This window comes from Phyllostomus discolor, chromosome 10 (genome assembly GCF_004126475.2).
Source record: "Phyllostomus discolor isolate MPI-MPIP mPhyDis1 chromosome 10, mPhyDis1.pri.v3, whole genome shotgun sequence".
Taxonomy (NCBI): domain Eukaryota; kingdom Metazoa; phylum Chordata; class Mammalia; order Chiroptera; family Phyllostomidae; genus Phyllostomus; species Phyllostomus discolor.
Genome location: NC_040912.2, coordinates 93,228,083 through 93,240,716, shown reverse-complemented (window position 1 = coordinate 93,240,716; position 12,634 = coordinate 93,228,083).

Sequence of the window (12,634 nt, the reverse complement as noted above, 5' to 3'; positions counted from 1 at the left end):
GCAGGCCCTCTGGGGGATGAGAAGCACCCAGGGAGGGGCTGCGGCCACGGGCACGGGGTTCCACCCCCCCAACCACCCCCTCCACACACACAGAGGGCCAGGAAGCAGAAATGGTGCATCCCGGTGAGAGCCGGGGCTGTGGGAGTGGGGGCACCCGGCAGCACGAACTTGCGTCTGGACCTGTCCCCCGCCCCGAACCAGGAGGGCTCCTCGCTCCTCCCGGCCCCTGTGTCTAACATGCTTCCCATGCACACAGCCACAAAGAGCCAGCAGGACACACCAACGCGTCATTTGTGATTGGGATTGTGACATTTTCTGGCAGACAAGGAAACACCTAGTTGTCACAACACCTGTTCTCCAAACGCTTTTTTATTTTTTCCCTCTTTGGCTGCCCAGAGCAGACTTCCAGGTGAGCACCGAGTGTGCGAGGAAGTGGCTCCGTTATCCATGTGCCGGACTTCTCCGGCCCAGCTGTGACAGACAGTCTCCGCGAATGTAGCTCCTTTCCCGACAGGACGTCCATCGGGGGCGGGGGGGCGGGCGGGGGAGGTGTCTCCACGCAGGTTGTGCGACTCCCTGTCAGCCGTGCAGCTCCGGGTGGAGCACCTCCAAGTGCCTCTAAAGCACTTTGTCCCGCGTCTGTCTTTGTGAGGCCACAGTTCACAGGACTCTCCCCCACGAGCGGGGGTCAGAGATTCACCACCTCATGGGCACCCATGAGCCGGCCTCCCCCACCCCCACTCCCCTGGTCACGAGGACGCGGCCAACCCAGAAGGCCCTATTCCTCGCCAAGCATGCTCCCAGACTAGCTCCGTGACCGCGGCAGCCGCTCAGCCCCCCTGAGGCTCCGTGTCCCGTCTTCCGACGAGACCCTCAGGAAAGGGGCGTTTGCTCAGCTCGCCTCACGAGGCTGAGGCTCCATCTGTTAGAATGCTCTGTGCATCGGAGAGCTGGTTTCAGGGACGCGCCTGTCGGGGAGAGGCCTGGGGCTTTCCCCAGAGCAGGGGAGCCTGCACGCATTGCCCCGGCTGGGAGGTGGTCCTGCCTGGGTCCAGGCTCGTCTCTGCGGCAGAGCTCACGGGCCACCCTGTCGCCCCGTTATTCCACAGACACTCACTCGGACGCTCTGGGGCTCGGACACAGTGACAGGCAAAGGTGTGGCCTGCCCTCCACGAGCCCACAGAACTCCAGGGGGAGGAAAGTATCCAGAGAGGAAGCTAAGGCGGCAAGTGACGAGCCACCCCCCATTCCAGACGCAGAGAAGCAAACTGGAGATGAGACGTCAAGGGGGGTATTAAGGGGCGGAGCAGGCGCAGAGCGTGTGGGGGGGGGGGGGAGCGGAGAAGCCGCAGAGGCCCTGGGCCGTGTTGCTGGCGTGGGTGGGGCGGTGGGTGAGGCGGGTGGCGGCGGGTGGGAGAAAGCGCCTATGGAAGTGAAGGGAAAATGCCGACCGAGGGGGCGGGCTGGCAGGGCAAAGCTGGGGGTCTTGCTGGCACAGTGAGGCGGCCGCGGACCCTCCGCAGAGCCCAAGAGCCAGGCGGACAGGAGTCTGGGGAGGGGGCAGCCCACACTGCCTGTGCTGGAGGGAAGAGTTCTCGCCCTGAGAATCCTGCAATCGAGCACCCTGGTGACCCCAGGGCTCTCGGGGCGTGGGGGCGGAGTGCCGTTCACCATGGAGCCAGCCGTGCATGGGTAGCCCCGTTGCAGGGTGAAGGGAGGCAGTCCGGCTTCCTCGCCCAGGCGTCGGGGTGGCCAAGGGAGGCAGCATTCCCAGGGCCCTGGGGGGGCCTGACAACCAGCATCCTCACGGCCTTGAGCCTGGGTCTAGTAAACTGCTCCCCTGACGTGAAGTGAGCAGGATTATGTCGTATTACGTCACGTTCTGGCATCTGGCCGGCCTGGTTCCCCTCTGGCACTTACACAGGCAGGCGCTCCCCGCTGGGGGCGATGGTGATGAGAGACCACGCAAGGGGACGGGCCACGCTGGGGCGCAGGGGCCACGACAGGAGACGTGCAGACAGACACGCAGCTGGCAGCGCACGGGGCCCGCCCACCCGTGAACACAGGCGTGCCGCACATCCCGACGGCTCCGTGGACAGTGTCCCGTCTGCACGAACGCCACGGGCCTGCCTGGCCCGGAAGGGCGGCCGCACTCCCGCCCTAACCAGCCGCGGCAGCGCCTGACCAACCAGTTTAACCCCACCTCAGCCGAGGCGCATCCCCCAGGGCCTTCCCGCAGGACGCCGACTTTGCCCTGTAAGGTCTAAAATAGTAACAGACCTGCACTCCTCATCGTGACCACTTGTTATTCAAAACCGGGCATCGATACCTGTGCCCTCGGTGGAATCCCACTTTCCACCGGTGACAGGCGTCACACACGGGGAGCGGAGGCTCGGATGGGGTCACTGCTCAAGGGCACACGGCCCCGGGTGCAGGGCCGAGGTGACGGCCCAGGGCCCGTGCCTGCAGGGGTGGCACCTCCGGGGGGTGGGGGGTCTGGGGTTTTATCAAGTTGCCCCGTGGACAACTTGTCGAACGTGGGACGGCGGCGGGAGGCCTGGAGGGAGATCAGGGGCAGGAGCCCATGTGCCCAGAACTTGTCTGCCCCAAACAAGCCCAGCAGGGGTTTCCGGGTGAACCGCTAAATACCAGGGGGACCTCGATCCGCCTCTTGGGGCTCATCTGACCCACCAGAGCCCCCCAGTGTCCGAGGGGGCCCACGTCATTCCATCAGGGTGTCTTGCTCTGCCCTCACCTCTCCCACCCTTCACCCAAGCCCTTACCTGGGACGACCCCCCCCCCCCTTCTTTCTCTATTTTAATAACAATCTCTCCTCCCAAGTGGGACCTTCTAGCCTTGTGCCTGAGGACAGACAACACTGCCTCCTGGTGGCCACCTCCTGGAGCTGCAGAGGGGCAGGCCAGGCGGAGCCAGGCTAGGTCCAAGGGAAAGGAGGGAATTTCCTCTGTTTTTGGTACATAAAGGTGGAGGGGCGGAGACACAAGGAGCATAACCGAGTTTACGCCGGGACAGCTCTGTCACGGGCATTTTTAGAGCACTGCACACACAGGCGGGAATGGATGAGGGAAGAATCCATTTCCATCTTCACCAGCCACTCTCGGAGGCATTAAAGGTAATCGGAGTTCTGATGCCTAAACAAACTAAAACCACTCTGGATCGCCTCCAGAGCTCCCCCTCCTCCCTCCCCCTCCATACTGTGTCCCTGTCACCCTGCACCCACGGCCCAAACGAAACAACAGCCCCCCCCCCCCTTTCTCCCTCGGTTCTCCCGCGTGAATGCAGCCCCGGTCCCTGGGTCCAGTCTTTCTTCTTCATCTCCCGTCCTGGCCATCTCGCTCCTCGTCCACCTGTGACCTCAGACGCCCGCAGCACCTGCCCGGCCCAGCCCAGCCTGGTGCACGCGCTGTGCTGTGTGGGGAGGGGGTGAGCCCCCCTGCAGAGGCAGACCCTTCGCCGGGCCTGGTCCTCCCCGAGACGTCTGAGTGAAGCCACGCCCACCCCCGTGTGCCGCCTGCCTTCTCTGGTGCCTCTTGGGGCCTCCTACACGCGTGTGGCCACAAGAACACACGTGGAGAGCTCTCAGCCTTGCACGTGGGACCTGAGACTATTTTACAAGCCCAGCTACTTCCCGGTCCAAGGCAAGATCGAGAACCTTCCGGAGGTTGTCAGATTCTGGCCCTGGACTGATGCCAACTGTCAGACAGGCTGAAACACGGAGGCCGGGCCATGTATCCCCGGGCCACACATAAACATTCTCAGTGTGACACTTGTCACCAGTGGAACGCTAGACACACCTGGTGCCTGTCCCCAGCCCTGGGATGTGCTGAGGGGAGGGACCCCCAGTGTGACTTGGGCCTCATCAGCCACCTGTGGCCGCTGCCAGCTACCCCACAAAGACAGGGACCCCAGGATCAAGAAAACAAAGAAACGAAGGTTTGAACGCACCCCTCAGACACAAGGACCCCACGTACTCAGGTCCCGGAAGGGCACACACAGAACATGGACTTGACCCTGGTCACCGCCGGCTTAGACACCTGACAAACCCCGGAACCGGAGACGCGTGAGCTGTTTTAGGGTGATTACTCCCCTTTGGGCCTCTGAGCGTCTTCGGCAGACGGGTGGGGACTGACACTGTCGTTTTCGGGTATGCTGACATCACCCCGTATTCAGACAGCGACTTGTGGGACTGGGCTGCCCTGCGTGAAGAACACACCTATTTTACCCAACAGACAGACAGACAGACAGACAGAGGAGAGAGGGCTCCGGGACCAAAACTAGGAGCCGCCCTGGACGCTGTGGTTGCACTGTCCAAACCTGCGCCCCGCACCCTGGCAGGCTGAGCTCCGCGGTCCGCGGACGGCATCTTCGGCTGCCCTGCCCCGGGCTTCCGGTGGGACTCCGTGGGCGGGGGTCTTGGCGCAAGGCTGCCTCGGGGAGCAGACTCTCCCCGGGCTCCTCCCTGAGGCTGCAGGTTGGACAGGCTTCTCCGCCAAGCCCGCGGCCCCTCCCGGGAAACCCCTCACGCAGCACCTGTGCTCTCTGAGCCCTGGCCCAGTCTCCCTCCCCTTGACGTTCAGTCCTGAGGGCCCCCCACCGTTGTTGCTGGCACCACCGTGTCCCCACTGGTTCCCTGTGACCCTGCCTGCACAGGTGCAAACGGCCTCTTCCTTAAACTGTCCTCGGTTCACCCACGTGCGTGCGGCAGCGGCTGCCTACTGGGGGTCTGAGTGGTACACACTCACGTCAGATTCTCAAGGCGAAACTTCAGACAATGCAGAAACGAGCAACAAACACAGACCTCAGGTACCGCGGACACTCCTCCGCAACTCACGAGCACGTCAGCCACCCACACAGGACACTAGGAAACCCGTGCGGGGGACTGATGGGCCAGGAGCACCTGAGGGGGGGACCACACGGGGGGGTGGGGTGCACTGATAAAGAAACTAGAAATAGATGTCTAGAGAGGTTAAAAACTGAGAGTAAGCTTTTAAAAATAAGGCAGACGTAATACATAAGTATTAATAACATGGAAAAAGAAATACGCTTCAACAAAACAAACGTGTTTTCTTAAAACCTCTAGGAATAAATGCCAAAAAGAAAGTAGAAACGGACCCCAAGGTTTCTCACTATGTATCGGACTTATTATAAAGCTCACTATAGTGAAAGCCCTATGATACCGGTGCCAACCACATAATGGCAAAGAATGAAGATTGCAGACAGCCACCTATTAATATGATTGATACGCAGGACTCTGCTGGTGATAGTAGAAGCCAGAGAAGAAAGCCAAGCTATTCAACAGACTGTGCTGGGAGCACGTGCCGAAAGGCTGATACCTGTGTGAAACCATCAAAAAAGAACTTTAAATGAGCTAGGTATTCATCTGTAAAAACAAACCCCCCCCCCAAATTTAAAAAAAAAAAACCACAATGCCTTGGGATTTTTTTAAAGATTTTATTTTTTTATTTTTTAGAGAGGGAAGGGAGGGAGACAGACAGACAGAAACATCAATGTGCGGTTGCTGGGGGTCATGGCCTGCAACCCAGGCATGTACCCTGGCTGGGAATCGAACCTGCGACACTTTGGTTCGCAGCCCGCGCTCAATCCACTGAGCTACGCCAGCCAGGTGGGATTTTTTTAAAAAAGGAATTATTAAACAAGACACAGAACTCATGACCAGCGAAGACGTGGATGAATTGGTCGATATACGGAGTTCGCACACCGCGCCGCCCGCATACAGACGCCTCTGTCCACTCGACAAACGGAACGGCACCGTCACTCTGCACACTGCTGTGGACCGACCGCCCCACCGACGACACCGGCCCCGCCTCTCCCCGGAGCGGCGCATCGTCCTGTGAGCGGAGGATCCGAACCACGGGGCGTTTACTGGCGCCACGAAAACGCGGCTTTTCCTATCATTAATTACTCCAGGCGGGTCATTGATCACCGGTGCGCCAGTGCGGCAGAGGGGAGGTGAGGCCGAGCGGGCGGGGTGGGGTGGCTCTTCCTCCCCAGGCCTTTGCCCCAGGGCTCAGTCCTTCAGGAAACAGCGCGTGACCAGCTCTGGACAGCTGGACACGGGGACACCACAGGAACGAGAGATCGTCGGTCCCCGACCGGCACGCGAGAAGGCTCTGAGAGCGACGGCGGACGAGCCCGGCGCACGAACGGAGAACGCGGCACCGGGCCCTGGGTGGCCTCACTGCCCGAGCGGGGTCCCTGCTGCTCCCCGCCCTGCAGGCGCGGCGCGGCCGGCGCCGGGGGCTCTGCAGAGGCCGACAGTGGAGGCAGAGAGAAAGCGCTGCCTCTGGGAGAGCCGGGCCAGGCTCACGGCAGAGTTCCGAGTGCGCGCACTGCTGCAGGGGTCCCTGCCGGGAAGGCTGTGCCTGGCACGCTGGCGGGCGTGGCTCAGCGGGCTGGAGCGGCGTCCTGTCGCTGAGCGGTTGTGGGTTCGATTCCCGGTCAGGGCCCATCGCCAGGTTGTAGGTTCTATCCCCGGTCGGGGTGCGTATAGAAGGCAACTAACAGACGTCTCTCTCTCTCCCTTCCCCTCTCTCTAAACACAATGAAAAAAAAATGTCCTAGGGTGAGGATATTTTTTAAAAAACTAAAAGGAAAAGTACAACAGCAAAGTATCGTTTCTTGAAACAGCATCAGCGAGGAGGCAAACACCTTGGGTTTCCGTCCTGACGGTGCCACACCTGCCTGCGCTAAAGCCAGATGGGGTGGGCACGCCAGGCCCCCCCGCCCCGAGTTGCGGGGGGCAACACCACCAACGCCCTGCGCTCCTTGTGAGAACGGGCCGGAGCTCGCGAGCGGAGCGCCGAACAGAGCCGCGGGAGGGTGCTGCGGCGGCGCGGCTCACCCCTACGGAGACGCCACCGGCGCTCCTGATTGTGGCCAACGGCACCGTGCCCCCGCTCACCTCGTCTCGTTGTTACTACTGCCGGAGACCGTTCACGCAGCGAGACGCACGTGTCTCGTGCGTGCCGTTCGCTGAGCTGGCGACCGTGGGCATCTACGTAACCACTAAGACGGGGAACGCGGAGACCCCTCCCGCGCCCTGGAGAGCGCCCCTTCTCGTAAATCAGTCCCGCCAGCAGGGAGTCCCGCCGCGTTTCCGTCAGCGCGTGCGCGGAGGGTGCGGGTCCAATTTCTTTTCTAGCCACGTCCTGGTCAGCTGTCTGGCCTCCTGGTCGTGCGGGACCCGTCAAAATATCCCAAAGCGTTTCTTCCTTCTGCCTTTTCTGGAAGAAAAACGGGCAGCGCCGGTAATAGTTCTTTTTACATCTTTGATGCCATCCACCAGTGACGCCAGCTAGGCCTGCCTTCACGGATGGGGCGCCTTCTAAAAATTCAGTGTGTGTGTTCGGATTTTCTGCTTCTTCTCATGTTCCTTTTAGTCGGAGAAATTATCCACTTTATTCGGATCGTTGGCTTTACTGCCCCACGCTGTTCCTACCCCATTTTCATCTATATATCGTCTGTAATGGTTTTTAGTGGACTTTTTCCTATTTCATGTAATCGTGGTAAAATGCACAGGACAAAATAACATAAAATGTACCATTTCAACCACTTTCAAGAGCACACCTGGGTGGACTTAATTCCATTCCCATGATGCAACCACCGCCATCCCTGCTCCCCAAATTTCCATCGCCCCCAACAGACACGCAGTGACCTGTAGGCAGTAACACCCTGTCCCCTGCCACCCTCCCGCCACGGCCCCGGTGACTTCTAATCCACTTTCCGTCCGGATGAACTTGCCCTCATTCCAGATATTTCACGTGAGTGGAATAAACAAAATTTGCCTTTTCTGGCCCTGGCTGGCATAGCTCAGTGGATTGAGCTCGGGCTGTGAACCAAAGCATTGCAGGTTCGATTCCCAGTCAGGGCACATGCCTGGGTTGCAGGCCGCAGCCCCCAGCAACTGCACATGGATGCTTCTCTCTCTCTCTTTCTCCCTCCCTTCCCTCTCTAAAAATAAATAAATAAAATCTTAAAAACAACAACAATCTTTGTCTTTTCTGTGTCTGGCTTATTTCACTCGAGATAAAGTTCCCACGGTCCATGCCTGCTGTAGCGTAGGTCAAACCCGTCTTCTTTCTTTACACAGTGGTTTCCTTTCCCATCTTAATCTTCCACACCCCCTGCTCGCTTGGGAGAGGAAACTCGGAGGCGAGCTGGCTCCCCACAGATGCGGGTGGACATGGGCTCCCACGTGCTGTCGGTGAGCTCAAGAATGTGGGTGCTTGCTCGAGAGGATTGCCCGGCAAGGGGACTTGAAGGAAGTCAGTCCTTCGTTATCTGAGGGCAGAATGTCTCTAAGATTGTTTTGTTGTTTTGTTTTGTTTTGTTTTGTTTACTGACATGCCCCGTTACATTGTGAAGTTTTGGGAAGGCCCTGAGAAGCAAGCAGAGGCGCTGTGCTCACCGAACAGAATCAAAGGGGCCGCCCTGCGGTGGGAGGGACAGTGGCCCCCAGAGGAGCCCGGACAGCAAGGCCGGGCGGCTGTCTCCTGCCTTCTTTATTCTGGGCCCTGCGATGAGCTGGCCACTGTCCCCAAATGCAGTGGGGCTCACGGGGGACGTGAAGGGGAGAGCAGGCTCCTCCCTCGGTCGGAGGGACACTCTCAGGCAGGTGGGAGCTAGCGCGCTCTTCTGAACGCCGGCGGATCGCGTTCCTGGGCGAGCCTTCCACCAGGCACGGTCAGGGCGCGGACTTTCACCCCAAAAGCAAACTCCTACCTGGTACAGAAGGCCGTGCTAGGGGAGTGCCCTGGCATTGATGTTCCGTGTATCAGGCATCGGACGGGAAGATTCTAAGGCTTTGGGAAGACCCTGAGGGGCCGGTGGGGGTCTCGGTCCAGGCTAAGTTCGGGGAAGACAGGGCTGAGGGGCCTCTCGAAAGGGCGGTCATTGCAGGCGCACGGAGTCCAGACCGGGACAAGTGCCGCAGGTCGAGAAGCATGTTGCTTCTTCGTGGAGCAGCTGCATCAAGTCCAGAAGATCCTCTTGCAGGGCGCGACGGAAGGCCCGCGGCTTGACGGCGGGGGGATGGGGGGAGTCAAAGGCGCCTCCGCTGCGCTAGCTGCGCGCTCGCCGCGTGGAGAGGTGGCTTCAACGCTCCTGCCGCCCGCACATGCCGCCGCTGCCGCCACCGGATGTCCCTTCCTGCCGGTGGAGAGGCCACTCGGCTCAGACCACGTCTGCAGGAAGGACTAGTTACAAAACCGAGGGGAAAACCGAGCCCCGGGGGGGGGGGGGGGGGAGGGGAAGGGGGGAGGGGCGCGGCCGGCTCTTTTTGGAGCTCCGGGAGAGAAGGCGGTGGGAGATGGGGGGGGGGGGGGGCGCCTTCCCGGTCACCGAGGGCCCCGCAGACCCGACGTCCCTGTGGGTCGCCCCGAGCCGGTCTCTGCACGGGTCATCCCGAGGTGACGTGGGGTCCTCGGCTTCCACAGGCGCCCTTGTCGGCTCTGCTGGGGTGAAAGACTGGAAACAATGCGCTTCTCATCCGTGCGTTTCCAGGGGGTCTGTGCGCGTCGGTTTCGTGTCCTGCGACTTTACTGTAATTTTTTTTACTGTTTCTAACGAGTTTTTGATGGCGTCTTCAGAGTTTTCTTTGTCAAGAATCATCTCCTCTGTAAAAGGGGGCGATTTTACTTCTCCGTTCCCACTTTGGGGGGCTCCGCTTTCTTCCCCCTGCCGGCTCGCCCTGGCCAGGACTTCCTGCGCACGCGCCGAGTGAGGGCAGTGCGAGCGGACGCCCGCGTCTCCGAGGATGATGGGGAGGAGGGGGCTCGAGTTTCACCACCGCGTGTGACCTTGGCTGCTGCGGGTCTGCAGCTGCGTGCCCTTACACAGGCACGCACGGTCCTCTGGTTCACGAGAAGGCTGACGTGGCAGCCTCGGCGGAGGGGGCGGGGGGGGGGGGGGAGGATCCGGCTTCCAACGAGGGAAGCTGGATGATTTCACACCTGTATGAAAAATATTGACCCCTCACGCGGCAGGGGGAAAATCAATACCAGATGGATGGCTGGCACTTCTCGACCTAACCGGTGTAACAGTACAGCTTTTTACAGGAAATGCTGGAGGATGTCCTTATGACCTCAGAGTCGGCGAGCTTTCTTAGGAAGGGCAAAAAGAAGAACCAGCCATAAAAAGCCTAAATTAGATGACATGAAAACTAACAAGTCCTGTTCGTGGAAAGACACTGTCGCGAGAGGGAAAATGCGACCCATGGAATAAAAGAAGAGTGTGATAACATGTTCAGCAGGGGAGTGACCGCCGGCTTATATAAAGAACACCTGCAAATCAATTTTTTATATATTTGTAAAGATTTCATTTATTCATTTTTAGAGAGGGAAGGGAGGGAGAAAGAGAGAGAGAGAGAGAAACATCAATGTGCAGTTGCTGGGGGCCGTGGCCTGCAACCCAGGCATGTACCCTGACTGGGAATCGAACCTGCGATGCTTTGGTTCGCAGCCCACGCTCAATCCACTGAGCTACGCCAGCCAGGGCTACAAATCAATCTTTAAAGGACGGAGAGCCCGGTTAACAGGCGGGAGGCAGGGAACCAGAGCCGAGTGGCCAGTGGACACGAAAACGGGCTCCTCTCCCCCCGCCCGTCAGCCAAACCCAACAGCACGACACTCTGGCCAGAACTCAAATCTAAAATATTGAATATACACAGCCATCGTCTAAAATGCAGAGCGAATGCTAGGCAAAGTGAAGTAAGTCAGAGGCAGAGTACAGTACCGTACGGGTGCACTTACAGGTGGGGCCTGAAGACCGATGTGAACAAACGAGAAAGAAGCAGACTCGTGGGTCCAGAGCACAGACCGGCGGTTGTGGGGGAGGGGAGCTGGGGGGCCGGGTGCTGAGGGGAGGGCTGGAGCCCTGCAGACCGGGGGTCACAGAGCAGTCACGGGGACGGGAAGCCCAGCACAGGGAACAGAGCCAATAACATTATAACAAGCACGGCTGGTGCCGGGTGGGTGCTGGAAACATCTAGGGTGGGGAGGTCGCTGTGTGATTGTGTGATCGTCTGACCGCCGTGTCCTACACTCGACCACCGATGCAGAACCACGTTGCATGTGACTGTAAGCGGCGTAAACTGTGAACCACCACTCCGGAAGCGGTTTGACCTTTTCCACTGAACTAGACATACACATTCCCAGCGGTTCTACTGCCGGGGACATACACACCCTCGGGAAACGCGTGCCTGTACCCCCGGGACACACACCCCGGCATCATAGCTCAGAGCAGCCCGGCGCCAGGCGGCGCCGGCCCGAGGGCCTCCGGCTGCGGCGAGCTCCCGTAAACTCCGCCCGTGGCCCGGCGGAGCCCTCCGCGGCAGCAAGAGCGTCCGGTCCGCGGGGACTGATCTGTCCGAGTCGCACTAAAAGACGCAGCGCAAAAACCTCAGACAAGAAGGAGAACATACATGTGGCTCCATCTGGATGTGGACAGAAGCAGATAAAATGGGCTATGCTCTTAGAGGGAGAAGAGCAGTGGTCTTCGGAGAAGTCGTTTTCTGGACGGTTTGGGGGCGGGTCCAGAAAGCGGGGAGGGGCGGGGTGACGGAAACGTGTTTCTTCGTAGGCGTGCGGCTAACACGTGTGCGGTGTGTTCCATGCGTGAAAGCCCATCGAGCTGGCCACCAGTGACATGCCTGGTTTATAGATAAGTTGTGTGTGGCATGCCTGTGTAGTGCATGTACCTGTGTGTGTACACATACATGTACACACACCTGTATAATGTTTCCATAAAATTTAAAGGAAAAAAATGGTCAGTCTATTGATCAGCTCGAAAACCGCCAGGTGACTGACCTTTGTCCTTAAATGACATCCCACCTCGAGTGGCCTCCTCCAGGCTCCTCCCGCTCCGGCCCCTCTGTCCGCTCCCCCACCCCATCCCCTGCTCTGTCCACCCACCTGCCCAAGGGGCCGGCCGAGGGTCCTCCAGCCCAGCTCAGCGGCGTCTCCCACACCACCGCGCCCCGTCCCCGTCTGTCCCCGCTGCCACCTCAGCACCCCACCTGCCCTCCACCCCGCACTCGCTCCCCGCTGCCCTGCTGCCCCCCATCCCTCCCCGAGTCCCTCCCTCCCCGCCTGTCTGGAGACAGCCTGCCTGACACTTCCCTGGCGTTTCCCCCCTTTAATACTGACAGCTCCCTGATTCCTCGTTCTGTTTCTGTGTATCAGGCGGCATTCCACTGCAAGGTAACACTTTCTTTTCTCCGTGTTTTGTTCACCTGCTCACTCCCATCGGTGTGGATTCCTTCCTGCCGCTGTGTGGAAGGCTGTAATCTGTTCCCACGCTGACTTATTTTCTTGGTCTCATGCTCCCAGGCTCGGCCTGGGGAGGGGGGGCCCTCAGGTTGCCTGCTGTGTCCTTCAGCATGTCCCCACCATCCTCTGAGCAGGAGCTGGATTCCCAGCCCAGGAGCGCCCCCCTCACGCATCCCGCCACATTCGCAAGGACCCAGCCCTACTCAAGGAGGAGGATGAGGAGAAGCCATGGTCGGGGGCACCCCGGGTGGCTCGCCGCTCGCCAGGCTGGGTTCCTCCCACCCCTCCGGTCCCAAAATACCCTGAATTCCACCCGGTCCCGCACC